Source organism: Saccopteryx leptura, chromosome 2 (genome assembly GCF_036850995.1).
Source record: "Saccopteryx leptura isolate mSacLep1 chromosome 2, mSacLep1_pri_phased_curated, whole genome shotgun sequence".
Lineage (NCBI taxonomy): Eukaryota > Metazoa > Chordata > Mammalia > Chiroptera > Emballonuridae > Saccopteryx > Saccopteryx leptura.
Window position 1 is genome coordinate 334307446 of NC_089504.1, and position 7671 is coordinate 334315116.

Here is a 7671-nt window from a genome sequence, read left to right on the forward strand (position 1 = left end):
GCTTGTTACTTCGTTTTTCAGCTCGTGAATTGAGTTTTTCATCTCTGTTTGATTTGTTTTTATAGTTTCAATTTCCTTGGACATATATTCTTTGTGTTCATTGAGTTGTTTTCTGAGCTCCCTAAATTGTCTTTCTGTGTTTTCTTGTATATCTCGGAGGATTTTTAGGATTTCTATCTTGAATTCTCTGTCATTTAACTCCAAGGTTTCCAATATATTAAATTTTTTCTCCATAGATTTTTCCTCATCTAGCTGTGTTACCTCTCTTTCTTTTGTGTCCATGATATTCGATTTTCTCTTCCTTAATGGCATCTGAGGGTGGTTTTGTTGATAGTATTAATGAGATTTAATAAAGAATAAAAAGTTAAAAAAATAATAAAAAAATTAAAAAATCGAAAAGAGTTTTTTTTTAAAAAAAATTAATAATGAAATAAAGAAAAATAAAATAAAATAAAAATTTTTTAAAAAGGAAATTATTCCCCCCCCTCCTTTTTTCCTCTCCTCTCCTCTCCCCTCTTTCTTGAGAAAATCTTGTGGTGAACTGTGAATTATAACAAACAATGCCTGTGATGGAGGGCCTGAATTGGGGAAAAGTAATAAAGGGGCAAAAAAAAAAAAAAAGAAAAAAGAAAAAAGAAAAAAAAAAAAAAGAGCGTATGGACCCACAAAAAGCAAATAAGGAAAAAATTTGGGTCAAGAATAAAATGATTTGCTTTTAGGTGTTGGTTGTCTAAGAGTTATGATGAGAGGAATAAGAGGAAAACGGAAAAATGGGGGGACAAATTAAAAAATTACTATTGTATTTAGTGGAACAAGAACTAGATAAAATGGAGAGCCAGGGATGGGAGCACTGCTAGTGAGTTAAAAAGGTGAATTAAAAACCCCCCAAAATGCCACAAACATAAGTTTGAGTCCCAGATAAGATAATTTGTTTGTTATTGAGGTTTGAATGAGAGGAGATGTAAAGGAGAAAGGAAGAAACTAATATAGAGGGAGAAAAGAAAGAGAGAGAGAGAAAAAAAGAGGGAACCACTAAAAGAAAAAAAAAGAAAGGAGAGAGAGAGAGAGAGAGAGAGAGAGAGAGAGAGTTAAGGGTTTTGGAGTGCAACCCTCATAGAGAGAAAGGAAGAGAAGAGAAAAGATAATGGGAGATGTAACACTTATGGGTAGTGTAGTTCAAGGAAAGGAGAGAGTAAGACCGGCAGAGAGTTAATTGGCCAAATTGGAGGAGGAAAAAAAGTATCAAGAATGAAGATAAGAGAAACCATCGAACAAATATAATAAAATGGGATAGGTTATAAAGTCTGCAGATTATTCTTGATTTTGAGAGGTTATCTTCTTGCTTTTTCTTTTCTGTCCCTCTTCCTGGTCGGTGACTCTGTACCCCGGGTTCTGCCCCTTTGGCACGCTCAGGTAGAGGTTTGCAGTTGATAAGTCTCTATGGCAATGTCATGTATTGTGCTTTAGTCTCATTGGCAGTCGAGGCTCATTAGCATTTATAGGCTCCGACAGTGAGAGAGTCCGTGTTCCTGGAGCCTTTCTCCTAGTCTTTCCTTCCTCAATTAGTAGCCTGATAATCCAGCTATGGGGTTGCTGCTGCCTCTGCCTGGATAGTAAGAGGCTCAAAGAGCTGGCAACTCCCCACTCTATTTCCACTCAGCACAGGGCTCTGGGTAAGGCTCAGTCAGTCAGAGCTGCTAGCATAATCAGGCGGGCTTTCCGCCCACTCAAAGACCTCTGGCTCTGTCTGCCACTCTGTCCGGTAACACAGGCGGGCGCTTGGAGGAAACTCTCACTCACTGGCTGCGCGCGCAGACCAGGATATCCGGCCAGCAGTCTCACGCTCTGAGTGAAACCCCCAACCGCATGGAAAAGTTGCAGCGTTGGAATTGAGTCTCGCTCCGTCCCCGTGCGCAGCTTTTGCAAGGCGCTGGGGCGGCCTGAGATTCTGCTTTGGCCCACACAAAGGCCCCTGACTCTGCCCCTCTGTGCGATAACACGGGCGCGCACTGCCGAGGCACTCGGAGGAATCTCTCATTCACTATCTGTGCGCGCAAACCAGGATATGAGGCCGGCCGCGTTTCCCTCTGAGTGAAACCCCCTCCAGCACGGAAAATCTCCACCGTTGGAATTAGTTCTCACTCCCTCCCGTGCGCGGCTTTCCCAGGGTGCTGGGGCTGCCCAGAGACTCTGCCCTCGGCCCACAGAAAGGCCTCTGACCCTGCCTCTCCGTGGGGCAACACGGGCACCCACTCTCGGGGCCTAGGAAGAAATCTCTCGCCCACTAACTGCGTGCACGCCGACCAGGAGACCGGGTAAAATGGCCGCCCCGCTTGTCTTTCTTTGTTTGGGTTTGGCGCGAGTGTTAGCTTGTATTGCCCGGGTTGCCACAGGATCAGTTTTTCCTCGGCTTGGATCTCCGTGCCACGGCCTGGTTCGGCCATTTGTGCCACGGCCTGGATCTATTCACCCCCTTTGCCCGCCTCAGTTTCTATATTCACAGTTACCAGAGAAAGCCGCCCTGTTTAGGTTAGTGAGGAAGGCGGAGTATTTCTTACTCCCTATTTCCTTCGGGGTTTGGTTATATATTTAGCCAATTTTTCACTCGACCATACCTTTGGGCGTATTGCGAAGCATCTGGAGGCTCCAAGTATAGGTTTTTCTGTTTCTGGTTGAAGATCTTGTTGAGTTTTGGGGGAGATTTATCGGTATCGCTTCCTACCCCGCCATTACTCTGACGTCATCTCGAAGTATCTTCTTTTAACCCCTAGCAAAGTCTAACTTCAGAATCATGGTGGATGAGAAGGGACCTCTAGTGGTCAACCTCAAAGGTCACATCACTGCTACCTTCTACTAATTCTCTTAAATGTGTTCTGGCCTGTTGTCGATTCTAGGAGGTGGAGGAAGGAAAATAGAGCATAGATCAGAGGAAGTTTTGGTTTGGATATAGGTGGAGAGTAGGATAGCTTCTGCTGTGTGGCATGTCGAGGACAGAGTGGATATTTTTCTGTATACTGGCAGGCAAAATCTACCTATTTCCTGGCATGATTGAGCCCAGCATTATGCCAGGAAGCAGAAAAGTGACCTTAGCCCAAAGTAATAAGTGTTCTGCAATTTGAAAGCAGAGCATAGTACTGTGAAAGAGTGCATTTTAGTCTTTTTTAGACTGTGACTCTTCCCTGGCCTGTTGGCTCAGTGGCAGAGAGTTGGCCCCATGTGTGGAAGTCTTGGGTTCTATTCTCAGTCAGGGCACACACGACAGGTGACCATCTGCTTTCCCACCCTTCCCCTTCCCCTTCTGTCTCTCTTTTCTCCTCTCATAGCTGTGGCTTGATTCGAGTGCATCGGCTCCAGACAGGGGTTGCCAGGTGAATCTTGGTCAGAGCACATGTGGGAGTCTGCCTCTAGTCTCACTTAAAAAATAAATAAATAAATAAATAAAATAAATTGTGACTCTTTTGAGAAGCTAATTAACAAAATCAGGGACCATCTCCCTAGAAAAATATCCATGTGCATACACACACACACACACACACACATTTGCCTATCCACATAGTCGTTCAAGAAGCCAAGTTAAGAAACTCTGAAGTGGCCCTGGCCGGTTGGCTCAGCGGTAGAGCGTCGGCCTAGCGTGCGGAGGACCCGGGTTCGATTCCCGGCCAGGGCACACAGGAGAAGCGCCCATTTGCTTCTCCACCCCTCCGCCGCGCTTTCCTCTCTGTCTCTCTCTTCCCCTCCCACTGCCAAGGCTCCATTGGAGCAAAGATGGCCCGGGCGCTGGGCATGGCTCTGTGGCCTCTGCCTCAGGCGCTAGAGTGGCTCTGGTCGCAACATGGCGACGCCCAGGATGGGCAGAGCACTGCCCCCTGGTGGGCAGAGCGTCGCCCCTGGTGGGCGTGCCGGGTGGATCCCGGTCGGGCGCATGCGGGAGTCTGTCTGACTATCTCTCCCTGTTTCCAGCTTCAGAAAAATGAAAAAAAAAAGAAAGAAAAAAAAAAAAGAAAAAAAGAAACTCTGAAGTAAGACATTTGGAAAAGGATGTAGTGTGAGAGCCAGGAATCTTGAATGAATTCTAATCCTGCATCACTTTGGATAAGTCCTTTGACTTATCCAAAGTATCCTCACCTATTAAAAAAAGAAAAGAAAGGCCCTGGCCAGTTGGCTCAGTGGTAGAGCCTTGGCCTGGCATGTAGAAGTCCCAGGTTTGATTCCCGGCCAGGGCACACAGGAGAAGCACCCATCTGCTTCTCCACCCCTCCCCCTCTCCTTCCTCTCTGTCTCTCTCTTCCCCTCCTGCAGCCAAGGCTCCATTGGAGCAAAGATGGCCCGGGCACTGAAGATGGCTCTGTGGCCTCTGCCTCAGGCACTAGAATGGCTCTGGTTGCAACAGAGCAACGCCCCAGATGGGCAGAGCATCGTTTCCTGATGGGCTTGCCAGGTGGATCCCAGTCAGATCTCTCTGTCTTTCCACTTTTCACTTCAGAAAAATACAAAAAAAGAAAAAGAAAAGAAAAGAAAAAGGGGGATTAGATGTAGGAGTGTGAAATAAAAAACAGAACATACCTAGTTAAATCTTAATGATTTATACTAAAAATGATTTTTAAAATATAAACATGGTGGTCCTTGGGTTACAACAGTCTCAACATATGACATTTCAAGTTTACGATGCTCATCCCCATAAAATCTTTAAAAAATTGAGACATGAGTGTTTCGGTGAATTACTTTGGTTGTGCACAGTGGAAGACTACACAGTAATGCAGCATATGAGTGAGGGAGTTGGCGTCCCCCAGTACGCTTACCTACGCCATTTTGGACTGTTAAAAGTGCACTAAGTTCTGTTTGTGTTGCTTTGGCGACATTTTGGCCCTAATTATAGCTCCTAAACAAAAGTCAGAGTCTTCAGATGGTAGTGCTTTGAAGAAGAGGAAGGCCATCATGACAGAGGTCACAGAGCTACTGGCATCACATGGAGAGGGGCTGTCTGCTGAGGACCCCATTCAGCTGGAGAAGCAACTGATTGAAGAGGAAGAGACAGAAACCCCAGAACCCAAGAGATTTACTACCAAGGGTTTGGCAGAAGGTTTCTCTGTGGTAGAGGATGGGTTGGCAAAATTTCAGGCTGAGGACCCCAGCAATGACAGATTCAGTAAGGTCTACAGAGCTGTTATGGATGCCTTGCAATGCTTTAAGCAGATTAAGAAAGAGAAGAAGTCATCAACCTTCCCGACTAGCCTGAAACAATTCTTTAAGAAGGTAGAGAAGCCTACAACACATTCTGTACTCCCTACATCAGCTGCTTCTCGAGATGAAACCCCTGTAGTACAGGTAGAATCATCTCCAGTGTCTCCTGCATCTCCAGTGTTCCTTAGGCAATCCTGATTTGCCTGACCCCATATCTCCAGCACCTTCTGCAGGTTCTCCTGCCTCCCCAGCCTCCTCCTCCCAGTAGGTCACTCTCTCCCACCTTGCAATGCCCCCTCCAGTGTGCAAGCCAACTACGGGAATAAAGGTAAGGAACTTTTTTAACACTCATTTTTTTGTTACTGTAATACAGTATACAGTACAGTATATTTATTTCCTTTTCTTTTTTCTGTGGCTTAGTTGTGTTTTCATGTTCTATCTAGATTATGATTTTCCAGCTGTGTTAGGATAGGTAAGTGACTTTAGGCTAGGGTGTGTTTTGACTTACAACAAAATTTGGGTTACGTCATTATCATAGGAATGGAACTGTGGTGACCTGAGGCCCCCCTGCATATCTGAAATATTGACTTTGTTGTAAATTAATGGATAGTTGTTGCCTTACCTATGGGGGCACAGTGGATAAAACATCGACTTGGAATGCTGATGTCCCCAGTTTGAAACTCTGAACTTGTCCAGTCAAGGCACATATGGGAAGCAAATGTGTGTTGATGCTTCCTGCTCCTCCTCTCTTCTCTCTCTCTCTCTCCCCTCTCTCTAACATGAATAAATAAAATCTAAAAAAATAATAGTTGTTGCATAGGATATACATATACTGAAAAAGTATTCACTGTTTATATAACATTAACATTTAACAGAATGTTTTATCTTTCTTTTTTCTTTCTTTTTTTTTAAGTGAGAGTAGGAGAGATACAGAGACAGAGTCCCGCATGTGCCCCGACCAGGATCCACCTGCCAACCCCTGTCTGGGGCTGATGCTCTGCCCATCTTGAGCCACTCACAACTGAGCTATTTTAAGCGCCTGCAGCAAAGGCTCCACAGAGCCATCCTCAGTGTATGGGGCTGATGAGCTCAAATCAATTGCACTATGGATGCAGGAGATGAAGAGAGAGAGAGAGAGAGAGAGAGAGAGAGAGAGAAGTGGAAGGGGAGGGATAGAGAAGCAGATGGTCGCCTCTTCTGTGTGCCCTGACCAGGATATGAACCCAGGACTTCCACACACTGGGTGGATGCTCTACCACTAAACCAACCAGTCAGGGCCAGGGTCCTATATTTTTATTTGCTACATTTGGCAACCCTAGACAGGAGGCCTTTCAGGACTTGATTTAAGGTCTGAAATTTCTGGTGATGAAGGAATGAATCTTAATGGAAGATGGGAAGTAGAAAATCATTAGTCATTGTTTAAGCTAGAAATTCTGAAGTTTCATGACCAATTTTAAGCAGTTTAGTGGACACTGTGCTGGATTCTAGATGAAAAAGTTACCGCACCGTGTCCCTGTATTACTCAAAGAACCATTTATCATTGTACACCGTGGCTGCCAGATTTCTAGCTTTTCTGTCACTTTAAAACCCTTAATGGTAGTTCCAGTGACCTGGCCAGATAACCTTGCTGGCCTATGACACTCAAGCCATTTGCTGAGCTGTTGCCTCTGTCACATCAAGCTTGTAACAGCAGATGTGAAGGCTGTGATTCCTTCTGTCTTTCTTCCTTTCTTCCTTCCACTAATGTTTCTTCAGTATCCACCATGTGCTAGGCACTTCCCCTTAGCTGAGGGGCTTCCACTTTTATGACCTACAGCAATGCCGAGTTCTGTAGCCTGTGGTTCTTAAAATGAGATTCCTGGACCAGTGTGTCAGTCACAGCTGGTAGGTTATTAAAGATGAGATTCCTGAGTCTCGTCAGAACTGGTGTAGGAAAAGGTACCTGGAAGCTCTGCAGAGCGTCTTGTGCTCACTTAAATCGGAATGCCATGACTGTCAGTTCTTGGACCCCTTTCTCTGTCCAGCTGTGCATAAGCCCCATGTGGAGCAGATTGGTTTCTACAGCCAGGAATTTCCAGATCTGACACTGCCTCTCTTCTTTCTGGGCCTGAGCTACCTGTGGAAGTGTGATATTAGGCTCTGTTAATACTCCAACCACCCAACCAACTTAGGCTTAATGGTTAACTACTAGGCTTAACTACTTATGGTGAGATGGTTTCTCCTCTCTTAGGAAAGAGGAATGTTCCAGGCACGAAATGCAACCTTTCGTTTGGACAAATCTTGTCACTTCTTTGATTATCCACAAGGGGCGCCATAGTACCATTTTAAAAATCCTAAATTCCACTCCATTAGAGTGCTGGCTCCTGACCATCAACTTTCCTCTCTAGAATGGAAGACCCTTGAAGACCAGAGCTTTGTTTTGCTCATCTCTGTATCTCCCTGGGTACCTCCTTATTGTTGTGGGATCCAAGGAGCACTATTCATCTTATA